The sequence below is a fragment of the Manacus vitellinus genome, unplaced genomic scaffold (genome assembly GCF_001715985.3).
Source record: "Manacus vitellinus isolate BGI_N305 unplaced genomic scaffold, ASM171598v3 scaffold_40_pilon, whole genome shotgun sequence".
In the NCBI taxonomy this organism is placed as follows: Eukaryota; Metazoa; Chordata; class Aves; order Passeriformes; family Pipridae; genus Manacus; species Manacus vitellinus.
In genome coordinates this window covers 1,717,023-1,729,995 of record NW_021940541.1, presented here as the reverse complement: position 1 = coordinate 1,729,995, position 12,973 = coordinate 1,717,023, and the positions used below count along the sequence as shown (strand labels likewise).

The window sequence follows — 12,973 nt, the reverse complement described above, 5'->3', positions numbered from 1 at the left end:
GCAGGAGAAGTGGCAAGAGCAGCTCGAAGTGTCAGGTCAGGCTGGTTCTTCCCAGGTGAACGAGCAACAGCACATCACTCTCCAGCTTCTTTTTGGCACTGATTTGGGAATGCTGGTGTAAAGCCAGTGGTACCACTGAAGGTGTGGGGTGCACTCAGTGCTCCGGTCTCACACTTTAATTATCACCAGATGCCATTGTCAGACAAGAGAAGCAATCAAATCTATCCATTAGGTTATTAAAATGAAATTCCATCATTGTTGATGGATGAAAATTTATGGAGAACACACCGAAACCCCACAAACCAGATGAGGGGAGTCAAGGGGTTCCCAACTCTGTTTCTTCCTGGTGCTTATGAGCCAGAGCATCACTGATAACTGAATATTCAGGTCCTGCAATGACATAGTCTCATGTCAGCTGAACCTGGAAATGCCTCGTGGGTGCCTGGTGCTGGCTCCAGCCAGGCAGGAGCAGGAGCATTTCCCTTCTTTCCAAGGAATAGTCAGTCTGGATCAGCATCACCACCATCACCTTCACCAAAAGACAGTTCCAACGTAATCTCAGGCAATGAGGGAAGGAGATGAAAAATTCAGTCTATCTCTTACACTTTATCGATTGAAAAGGAAAAGACTTCCAAGAGAAATTATTTTTACACCCTTGAATACCACCTGGCAGATTCATATTTTGTCTCTCTTTGGCTCAAAAGATCTTTTACTCCCTTATTTCTTTTGGAATGGCAATTCAATAATGTGTGACTGAACATTTATTAATTACACCCCAGTTTAAAGAACTATTTTGAAGGGAATAACTGCTTTCAGAAATCCTAAAACACTCTGATTTCTAAGTGCATTATAACTGATATGTAGCTGTTCCCTTCCACGCTGAGTTCCTGGCTTGTACATGAAACCAGGAATGGCAGGATTTCCCTCCCACCCCCCCCTTACTAGTAAAACATGAGCTTAAACACATATTCAACAAGGGAAACACGTCAGGTATTTTATAATGCAAGGTCCTTTAGAGCAAATTATCCAGTTTTTTTTTCCTTAAGATGCACCTTTATGTTCAATGATATTTCCTTTGGGATTTTCATTAACATTCCATCAAAAAAAAAAAAGCTTTTTTTTTTTTGTGAAATACCTTGACTAATGAGTTTAGCATTTTCCTTCTGCTCATATTTACATTTAGTGTTTTGATGATGTTAAATTCTACAAATGAGAGCAGTTTTTAAGTGTTCCTTTCAACACTGCCTGCCTTTTCTGTTTGATTTCTCTTGCTGATGGTGTGTTGTCACTGCTGAATGCTGGAATTGTTGTTGAGCAGGCACAGCTGGATGAATTAAAGTCTCTCCAGTAACTCAAACCAGAAATGACTTCATCTCAAAACTTTCCATGTAGCACAGGTCAGAGCTCTGGGTAGGGACAAAAATAATGGGGTTACCAGAGAAAGAAAAAGTCAAAAGTACAAGTCAAAATACAGAAAGCAGTTTGGAGTCGCCTTGTGCAGCGATTTCCCTCTGTGTTACTGACGGGCTCTTTTACAGAGTGAAGCCCCGATGGAGACATTTGATAAGTAATTGTATTTTAAGTTCAAATAGAATATCTGCATGTGTGCAGATACAGAGCCCTGTACACTTATCTTATTAGCTATTTACTTAAATTATCTGTTGGGTACCCTAATATATAACCAGTGTCGCCTAATGATATCATCTATTAATTTATTCAAGGAATTTTGCCAAAAAACAAATAAAAGCCTCGAACACAAACATTTCTTCCCCCTTCATTTCGAGCTCATCACAAACAGCGAAGCATTTCAATGTGGCCAAGGCAGATTTTCGAAGGTAACATCTTTAATTAACGTGAAGCAATTTCTAAAGTCAATACAAGGCGGGTGTGGTGTAATTAGCCGTGTCAGTGTGGTTCCTGCCCGGGTTGGGGCGGGCGGGGGGACTGTGGGTGCTCTCACCCCAGACCTGCTCCTCCTCCTCCACCCACCACCTCCCCAGCAAACACTCCTGCTTCACTTAATAAAATCTCTTGCCCTGCTGTGGCAGCACAGGGAGCTGGAAAATCTCTTTTCCTATCAAAACATTTCATCCATTTCCTTCTTTCACCGTGAAGGGAAAAGTCACCCTCAGCATTTTCATGTTTGAAAGAGGGTGAAGTGGGAGCAGCCCATTTCTCACGCACATCGTCAGGTGCCCTTCCCAGATTTTCCTACTGAGTGTTCCATGATCTCTGATGTCCATTAGGAATAAGATGACATCTCCCATCAGTGGCCATCATGCCAAAATTTTAGAATCATAGAACCATAGAATCACAGGATGGTTTGTGTTGGAAGAGAACGTAAAGATCATCTCATTCCGCCCTCTGGCATGGGTAGGGACACCTTCCACTAGACAGGTTGCTCCAAACCCCATCCAGCCTGGTCTTGGACACCTCCAAAGATAAGGAGTCCATAACCTCTCTGGAAAACCTATCCCAGTGCCACCCTTATATTATTATTTTTTTTTCCCTACTTAAATGTTTTCCTTAAGTACATATAAAAGGGTTTGCATCTCCTGTAATTTCTGTATATTCCCCGATATGTCGAGTCTCTGCTGGGCTGGATGTGGTTGTTCCAAGCTTCACATCCACAAGAACCACCAGCATTTCTCCATCCCTTACTGCAGCCAAGACAACACAAGCCTGATTTGAGAAGTGTTTAAAAACGAAGGTTCAAAAATCTTTCACTACGTATGTGTTCAAGGGCCTCTAAAACTCAATGTGCTGTGCTGAAATCAATTCACACTGTCAATAGCCAGGAATTCCCAAAGCTAAAATTGAGATCTGCTTTTGACCATTGCAATTCTGAAAAATCATCATCAAATAAATACAGACATTGAGGATGAACCTGAAAGTTACTTTTTTAACAGTGAGCTAAAACATTCGGTAGTGAGAAAGTTCACTGGTGCAATGTTAAACCTCTGGTCACACAGTATTTTGCATTTTTCCTGCTATACTTTTCTGTATTTCAGGTGATTTACATTAAATTTACATGTTCACAAAATCTTATATCTGGGACATTATACAGAAATATAGAGCTGATTCTCAGGCTTCCAAAAGCACATGCAAAAGTGGTGATTTTTTTGGTAATATTCAAAGCATAAACACAGGTTAATATTCACATGTGCAGGAAAATCTATGAAATCCCTACCAATAATTACAGTCTGCTGATGATAACAATTCCAGGTGGTTAATGGTCAGTCTGTACCCTCAGCTCTCCATCCGTGGTGACAGCAGCAATGGCAGCTCTGGTGAGGATGTGCTGACTTTGAGAACAAACTTCTCCTCCAGCTCCCCATAACCAGTTGGAGGGAACATGGCCAGTGGGTCCTGTTCTGAAGGGAAGCATGGGAGCCTCCCCTGCAATGTCCAAAGGCAAACTTCCATGGGGGATGCAGGTGGACCCAGCTGCCTTCGGGTTCCTCCAGTGTTGCCACTGGTGCCCTCCTCCTTCAAGGTCCCACCCAGCTTTCAGCAGTCCCTGCACCATCTGAATAGGCTCTGACCCAGGGAAACAATGAGATGTCTTGGTGGGGAATTCGACTACAGGGGAGGAGGAGAGTCCATCTGCCCATGGAGGTGTTCCCAACCTGCCTCCAACCTGCTCAGAAGCTCTCCAACTGCGCTCCCATTGCTCCACCCCAAAGAACTCATTGATTTTAATTCAAGGGATTGAGAAACCATCTGAATTCTTAGGAAGCCTCTTTGCTCAGAGGCACCATGGCTTTGTCACCAGCTGGGAAGCAGTGCAGCAATAGCTGTGCCACCCCCTGCCCCCTTGCTTGTGCATTCAGGGAGACTGGCACCCCATGTTCCACCAGCTCACCTTCCCTCTCCATCCCTCCCACACCACAACCAGCATGGGCCACCATCACCAGCCCTCTCTTCCAGAGTGGGTCATTGCCCTGCTCATCTCCCTCTGGCTTTCAAGCACAGATCAAATTCCTGTTTGAACCTTTCCCAGAACTCCTCAGCATTCCCACATAATTTTTAAGGCTGGTGTGGGATTTACATGTTGCGATCACACGTTTTTGTCTCGTCTTTCTTGTTGCAGGGGCCAGCCCCAGTTCCCTCCACATTAACCTGGTATTCACCAGGCTTTCTTGCTTTCCCTTGTTGTTTTTAGCCTTTCCTGTGATCCTTGAAGCCAATTTTAGGCTAATACTGAAAGTGCAATAAGATTTTATTTATACAGCAAACACAGGCATGATGCTACTGCAGGAAAGACTCTGGCACTCCAAGCCTCACCCTCTGCTCCCACTGTGTGTGTCCTGCTGTGCTCGTGCTTTTGGGGTTGTCTCTGGAACCAACAGTGAGTTTTACACCTTGCCAATCTAAAAAGTATGTGATTTTAAATTTCACACTGTGATTCCCCCCTAATATCCTGATATCCAATTAGGAATCAAATCTAAAATTACCCTCTTTCAGTTTAAAGCCTTTCCCTCTTATCCTATCACAAGGATCAGTTATGGTGGTCTCCAAACTGCAGTTTGTGAAAAATAAAACAAATCCACATTTCCAGCACCAGCAAAGGATAATTCACCTTATCCAGTCTCAGATCCACACATGAGCTCCTCACTTCCACCATCATTTTTCCTGGAGTTTTCTTTCAAAAACCGAGAAAGCAGCCAAAGGTGGTGGCAGCTTTTGGAGAAGCGTTCCAGCCATGGATCTTCTATCAGACAGATATATCCCCTGTTTAATCTCAAAATGTGGAATATACCCCTTTCACACAGGCCAAAAGTTTCAACTCGCTTTTCTGGAGCAACTGCTTAGAAAAAGAACATGAAGGACCAAATCCTACATTCTTTCTGTGTTCTGAACCTTTAACAAAGGTGAGTTTTAGCCCTGCAAGGTTTGTGAGATCCTACTCTCTGCAGCTACGACTCTCTTGGTGTTTCCACTTAGAAATTTTATTTTCAAGGCACCATAATTGTATGTAAAGTTTTTCTTGGATCTGAAAGACAAAAAGCCCTAACAAGTCAAAAGCTCAGCCTGGGAGAAACAATTGATCTGCATACAGATGGAAAGACGCCTTCAGAAGGGAAATCTGAGGGTTTGATACTTTTTTCATTCTTATCCGAAATTGCTTTGGTTTTGAACTCACATTTTATCAACTGCAGAATTCACTTCAGTGTAAACCTCATTGATTTCAGCCACATTTTATTCCAGGTATAAATGTGATTTCATTATTTCATTACAAAGTACATTAAAAATAAAATGTAGGTAACAACTTTATCGCTGAAGATGGGACTCATTCCACACGTGTAAGGGGGTTATTTTTTTTCTTCAAGAGGGTTTAATTTGGATTTCTAACATATAGCCATGCATATATACAGCAGGCAAAGAAGCTATAGCCTGTCATTTCAATAAAACATGTATGAAAGCATCCCTAAGCACCTCCTGACATGTCAGGAATATATGGTGTAAGAGTGTGTCCATGTCAGCAGTGACAAGCTGAACCTTAATGGCTCTAAAACAGTCTTTATGGTTTACTGTACCAGTAATCCATTTTATAATGAGTGCTCAGCTAGATACAACAGTTCTGCAAGTTTTCTCTGCCTTTTAACTCAGCCCAAGGTGCCTAAACGAGGGAAAAAACTCCAAATTGTGGGTGATCCTTCCAGAGGAGCGTTATGTGCTGAAATACTTATGCACGACAGATAAATTAAGAATAAGGCTTTACTCTAATCCTTAAGTTTCCTTCTGTGGATTTTAAGACAGACCAGTATTGATGTTTTACTATAGTTTGGGAGAAAGGTTTTAGATTTTATCAGGCTGGCACTGTTTTGGACTTAAAAAATGCAGGGAAGGGGAAGAGGTGCTGTAAGCCCGTGATGGACAAAACAGCATTTAGAGTGGGAACAAAAGCAGAATATAGTATTTCCTAACATGATCTCACCCTGATCCCCACACTCTTCATCCATGGGAAATAGCACAGTTGCCAGTAAGGGACAGGGAAGCTGTGGCTAAGGTGTGGCGGGAGTTGGAGCATCTTACTTGCATGAGTGTCCTGGGATAACCCACTGGAACACAGAGCTCTTTGCATACATAGAAACAGGGAGGGGTTTAAGTTGGAAGGGACCTTAAGGACCATCTTGTTCCAACTCCCTGCCATGGGCAGGACCACCTTCCACTAGAGCAAGTTCTTCCAAGCCCCATCCAACCTGGCCTTGAACATTTCCAGGGGCAGGGCAGCCACAGCTTCTCTGGGCAACACGCATTAAACAAGCTGTTCCTCTGTGTAGGATCTGTGAGACATCAGGAGTAGCCACCCATTTTAAAGAAAAGCAAAAAAGGGTTCAGATTTCCAGAGAAATGAGGCTTTGACATTGGAATGTGGAACTGTAGGAATCCAGTCCCTGGATTGTTTGTCCACTGAATTTTCGACCCACAGAGGAATGGATTTTGGGGAACCTCTGCAGGGCTGCATGCAAGCACTGGGAGTCCAATAAATTTCTGCCTTAGAGGCCGTAGCTCTGCTGAAGTCCATCTCCTCAGTCCCAGCCCATGCTGGAGAGACCCCTGAGGAAATGCATCCCTCCGGGTCCTCCCATTTTCCATCCTCAGGGACCCTGGTGTCCCTCGCTGCCATCCAGATGCTCTCCCACCACCTCTTTCCAGGCCCTACTTCACACAGATACCTCCTCAGCATCATGCTCAGGGCACCCAAAAAGCAATCCCAGCTCCTCCAAGGTACACCCCTGGGCACTCCTGACCCTGAAAGACACTCCAGAGAAGGAGGTTGAGCATCCCTCCCTCAGGCAGGAGGTCCTGGGTGCCATGGGCAGGGGCTTGGGAGCGCCCAAGGGGGAGAGGGAAGGAAGCAACTAGAAACAGCCACTTAACATCTATTTAGAGCCTGGGAGCATTTGTGAAAGCCATCCCCATTACTGTTGAAAAGATGCAAATTTGGTGAAATAATCAGCTGTATGGCTGCAGGCTGTTTCTCAAGTACCCTGATTCCTTACAGGAGGGAAGGTATTAGTGTAAGACACACAGCAAGGCCAAGTTCATGTTGCTCAGAGGTAGCCCCGAACCAAACTCCACCAAGTGCTATAAAACAAGATTTGTTATCCTGGGAAGCATTGACAGTTCATCCAATAAAGCCCCAAAAAACAGAACCCTTAAGGCTGGTTGCAGGGGTGCAAAAAGCAGCGCTCCCAGGCACGTCTGGCTGAGGGAACACGTGTTGGCTGCCCCACACAGCCCCTGCCCATCCCAGCCCGGGCATCTGGCAATTAAAGCCATCTCCTGGCATCTCCTTTTCATCAAAAATCCCTTGATATGTTTAAGGATCCATTTATCTGCTGCAATAAAGAGCATAAAGCAATCCGTGTGCAGGGCTTTTTGTTTAAAGCTGGGAAACATCCGAGGAGGAGCTCTGCCTTAAAATTCTTGGAAAACAGCTAAATGCATGGCTTAATGCAAGGTGTAATCTATTTCATGTCTCCAGGCTTCCCTCTCTGCCTTCTTCTCCACCTCCCTGCTTTAACTGGCTAAACTTTGACAAAAAATAATGATGTGTTTAAGAAAAGGATAAAATTTAACAGCAAACCCCCATTCTCCTTGTATTTATTATTTTAAATATTGTACTAAGAAGCTTAAAATGCTACAATGTTTAAACAATATATTTAATTTCAGGAGTATCAAATATATTTTTAAACCACCAGTGTCTTCAAGGTGAGCCTTCAGTCAAGTAGTTTAATCATTACAATTCCAGCTCTCCCTAAAATCAGTTTTACAGCCAATGGCTTAAAATAACAGCATGGAAACAAAAATGTATCCTCTAAACAAAAATATATCCCATCATCAGACACACGTTCAGCTGGGTTTGTGCTGCACATGCAGTGGGACAGGAGATAACAGTGTAAGGCATCATTTCAAATGTGGAAATATTTTCCTGTATGGCATAAGAAAAAAAAAATAAAACAGTTCAAGTGGTTTTTAGAGCAGAGTAATGGAATAAAGTGGAGTTGGAGAGGGTGTGTTTGTGTGCACGCCACAGTTTGTGCTACAATATGCATCTTTATGTATTATGGATTCCTTTTTCTCACATTTTTCTCAGTGGACAGATATTGTGCTGTAGTTCTCAGAATACCTGAGAAAAACATTCCAACAAATTGCATTCCTTGTCTTATACAGATCCTATAAGGAGCACAAAATAGGAGAGGAGAATCTTCATCGTAGAAAGCCCTTTTTGATTCCTCCTCCTCCCCCCCAATCTTCTGTAACAACATAAAAGATACTGTTATGACAAGTACTCTGGTAGTTCATTCTTTCATTTATAATTTAACCACAGCCTATATAACCTAATCAGAAAAATGTGGAGCATGATTAGTACAACAATCGAATACAGTTGGGCTCCTTGAACAACTCAAAGAACAATACAAAAGAAAGCAAAAAAAAAAAGAAAGAAAGGGAAAAAAATCAAGGAAAACCATCGCAGGCATATCAGAAAATATGTGGTATTTCTTTAATATTTCATTTTAAACTACCTAATTGTGTTTTTAAGCTTCGGTTCCTGTAATTTTGCAAGATGAGGCATTCCAGTGAGAAAACATATGGTAAGGGATTTTTAAACCACATAGCTAGAGTGCATCATAGACTTATCTGCTGCTTTAGTGTCACAAAAATCCACCACTGAATTTATCCAGTCACCCATTAAAGAAAGAAAAGAATTAAAGGAAAAGGAGTTTAAAAATCCCCAAATGCTCCAACCCCCCCCCCCAAAAAAAAACCACTACTGGAAAGTGCAATCGGGTTCAAGGCAGGAGCTGGGTAAATCTGTGAGACTTCCCACGGCAGGAAAAGTGGCAATTAGCTGGATATTTTGGGATCCTGCCTAGCAAATATTGTTCATGGTGGTGACAAACTGTCACGGGCAACAACTTGTACCAGCACCTTGGCTAAAATGAGTTTTAATGACCCTCGTGCCTGAGATCGAGGAGAACTTCACATCGTGGTCCTTCCCAAAGCTTTCCCGAGGTGAAATCCAAGGGAGGTTTTAGCTCGGCTCGTAGGAGCAGGCAAGGAGACATTTGCAGGAGAGACACTGAATCAGCACTTTATAAGCATTTTCTGAGGGGATGTCAAGACGTGAGAGAGACAAACTTTGACATTTGCATGTGGCAGGAAGAGCTGGGTGCTGGGAGGATGCTCCAGCTCCCAGGGATGTGGAGTCAGGCTGGGTGGAGGGTGCTACTCCCACCCAGCTGCTTCTCCCACATCTGCCTGGAGAGAGAAGGGTTTCCTTGATCGGAGACTAAGGTAAGAGGAGGACACGGTCAGGCTTGGCTGTGGGGGAATTTCAGGCAACGCCTGGAACAATGTCACTGCCGTGAACAGCGAAGGAAATCACAATGCCTTGGCACTGACATCAAGTCCTCGGGTTCTGTGGGAAGTGGAGTTGAAAGGAACTTCTGGAGGCCGGTGGTTAACTCTTGGTGAGAAGGAGGGATGTGCCACCAACACTGGATACGGGGTTTGGAATGGGGGTGAGAAGGCTGGGAGATCCCAGTTATTTGTTCAAAGATGCTGAGACACAAATTATCCCCTTGCAAACCTTCCCCTCACACCCATAAAAAGCCACGAGTGTCACTGTGTGTGTATCCACGCAAGCGTCCTCATCCTGTTATTATCTAAAATTCACCTGGAATCAGGCTCTCCTAGATTTTTTTTTCCTGCTTATCTTGCTTTTAAAAGACAAACTCTTAACCCCTTGCACTTCAGGGATTCCCTTAAGGTTGGCTACATTTTCCCACCGGGAATTTCTAAGTGTAAGGACCGAGAAAAGCGTAAGGTGTTAATCTTGATAATTAGTGCACAAAACCAATTAGAGGGCCAAAAAACCTTAAGGCACAGAAAGTGATTTTTTTGTTTATTTGCTTACCTTATTAAGTTAAATATCTGTCTGAATTAATCACTAATGAATGTGAAGAAGGCTCAATAGCACCAGCTTAATGAACAGCAGTGTCAGATGCATTTTACAGGGCACCAAATCACTGGGCAGAGAGAGCCAAGTCGCTCCTCAAAAATCACTTTTCTGCCCAATTTTCTCTTTGTGAAGCAGTAAATTATTTACATTTATTGTGCTGATTGAAGCACTTAAATAGTATGAATGGAGCACAGGCAGGTTTTAAAAATATAGAATCATTGCACAACCCTGCTGCTGGAAATTCATGTTGTTTTCCCCTAAAGGCTGCACCCTCCTACCCCCAAATTTATTTTACAATTCTTGCAACACCCTGTTATTACAGTAACCATATTTTTGTCTGTAATGTATGATTTTTCAGACTTTCTGTGCTGCAGGATTTAAATTGGGCATGAAGAGCAGTCCCCTTCATACTTGCCTGGTGGCTTGAGCAAAGTTCGGGTGTTTTCCAGATCAAACTGTTCCATATTTTCCCCAAAACAACAACGTTTTCCCTCTCTTTCCATCTATTATTCACATCATAAACATCTGCATTGTAAACGTCAGATGTACTAATTGTCGTGTCCCCAGCTCCAGGCACGAAGTGAACGTGCTCAACATCACTCTTAAAAAATAATTCTAATTTTTCTATTAATATCTCCCCACGCCTTGCCTTTATTTCTGAGCAGGCATGGAGCTTTTGCAGCCCTTACGCTGGTTTGGTTTTTTTTTTTCACCCCCCTGCTTTGGAAAGCCTTCCTGAAATCTTTTCCTGCTGCAGATTTTTGGCTGCACGGACACACAGGAGGAAGGTGAGCTGATGCCTCAGCCCTGCGTTAGAGCCACATAATGGAATAGGACGGAAGGTGAAAGACTCATAGCAGAGGAGCAGAGAAAGTGGGAATCCAGAGCTTTCTAGGATCTTCTTAAAGGTGATTTTTTTTTTTATTTTTTAATTGCAGCCCCGGAACGATGGGTGTTTTGTAGTAAATGTGTGCCCAAATATTTGCAGGAAAAGAACTTTGTTGGTTATTTGGGCGCTGAGATGCTTTGTGAGAGCACACAAGCTGCGTGTAAGCTCACACACAGAACCTGCTGTGGCTACTCACAGCTTCTTACTCCGTGTGTAAGTCCTTCCCTACCTTGCCTTAATAAAATAAACACTAATAACCCTTTGAAAGAAATGTGGGAGCATTTTAAAGGAGGAGAAACTGCAAACTGCATCCTGCAGGTTTAACTGTTTCGGCGATTTGGGCTAAACGCTGTTCAAGCACCATTAATGGGTAAAGTGCCCCCGCTATTCACAGGAGATACTCCAGGAGTAAACACCACCCTGGCTACGAGCAGCTAATTAAAAGAATCGGGCGCAACTGAAAGAATCCTGAGTAAAAATACCAGTCCTGTTGGAAGGGCTGGAAATGCAGAGCCCAGGATGGGACGGAGCGGTGCTGGGATCAGAGCAGCCCAGCTCCTGCATCTCCAAACTCCTCTGCTCTTTGTTACTTAATGCGATGCAGGAGATCAAAGATCCACACAGGCTGTGCCGGGGTGTTGCTGCAGTCCCTGTCACACCGGGCTTCTTGCTTTTTTTATTTTCTTTTTCCCCCCTTTCCCCCCTTTTATTTTTTTTTTTTACTTTATTTGTTGGAGGGGAGCTATTTTTTTTAGCCGTTTTTCTTTCCTTTTTTGGGGAACGCTTTATTTTTGTTTGGGTTTGATTTTTTTTCTTTTTTCTTTTTTCTTTTTTTTTTTTTTTGCTATTCTGCTTTTTTCCTTTTCTTCGTTTTTCTTTTCTTTCTTTTTCTTTCTTTTGCGCCTTTTTTTTCTTTTGTCTTGTTTCCCCTTTCTTTTTCCTTTTCTGACTTCTCCCTTTTTACTCTTCTTTTCCTTGCTTGCTTTTTTTCTTTTGCCTTTTGCCTTCTTTTTTGCCTTTTTATTTCTTTCTTTTATCTTTTTTCCTTTTTTCCTTTTCTTCCTTTTTTTTCCTTTTTTTCTTTTTTCTTTTTTTCCCTGCTGCTCTTTTTCCCTTTTTCTCTCTCTCTCTTTTTTTTCTTTTTCCCCCCTTTTCCCTCATTTTTTTCTTCATTTTCCTGCCATTTACCCCCCCTTATTCCCTTCCCCCCCCCCCAACAAAACAACACCAAAAAAAAGGAGAAAAATTAACAAAAGCGCTCGAGGCCTCTCCCTCTTTACATCCAGCCGGCGGTGCGATTCCCGGCTCTCACCGAAGCCGCTTCCATCCCCCCCTCTTCCCAAAATTCCCCCCTCCCGGCGCGGGCGGCGCTGCGCGATCGTGGCCACGAGGCGGAGCTGTGGGTCCGCCCGGCGCCGATCCCGGGGATGGAGCGAGGAGGGAAAGGAGGGAGAAGGGAAAGCGGGGAAAGCGGGGAAAGCAGGGAGAGGAGGAGGAGGAGGGAGCCGCGCTTTACAAGTTCCTGAATTTTATGGCTGCGCTGCACCAGCGGAATGTCCACTCAATCTGTTGAGAAGTTACCCGGCAAACATGCGCCGGGCATATTAAACGCGGGCTGGAACGGCGCAGTGAATATTTATTAGCGAAAATATAGGTTCTCAAAACCAGAAATAAAACAGGGTAATGGATGAAGGGGAGAATAGATTTAACACTGAAATAAATATCAAAGGTGCAAAGAAAAGGCAAAATATAGTGTTCAAACAAAGCTGCGAATTGGGCCCAGATTTAATGCGTCCCCCGGGAAGAAAAGGTTGGACAGACTGTTGGAATTGAGATACTACTTTTAGTACACAGCCCCTGTAATGCTGTCAGCTTTATTTCCTTTGACAAATGTGAAATAAAATTTGTCAAAGTTAGGGCTTGGTAAGTTTGCTATTGAAAATTCAATTGGTAATAACTAGTATAGCCTGGCACTCAGGACATTTTTAAAGGAAAGGAGGGATGTTTAAGATGCTGGGAGGGAGAAAAAGAAAATGTACTACAGATTGCAGCTGACTTTTTAAAAATTTAACAGTTGACTTAGGCAAAGAGATTCCTCTGTTTCTTAT

The 12,973-nt window shown here is 43.2% G+C and overlaps 1 long non-coding RNA gene across 1 annotated transcript in view; it reads left to right on the top strand.

Moving 5' to 3' along the window:
- The first annotated feature begins 9,274 nt into the window (after positions 1-9,274).
- LOC108640707 overlaps positions 9,275-12,973 on the top strand; it is a 7,099-nt gene continuing 3,400 nt past the window's right edge. The window contains exons 1-2 of the long non-coding RNA XR_001921420.1: positions 9,275-9,309; positions 10,734-10,884. This is a non-coding gene — a long non-coding RNA (uncharacterized LOC108640707). The remainder of the gene's footprint in view (positions 9,310-10,733; positions 10,885-12,973) is intronic.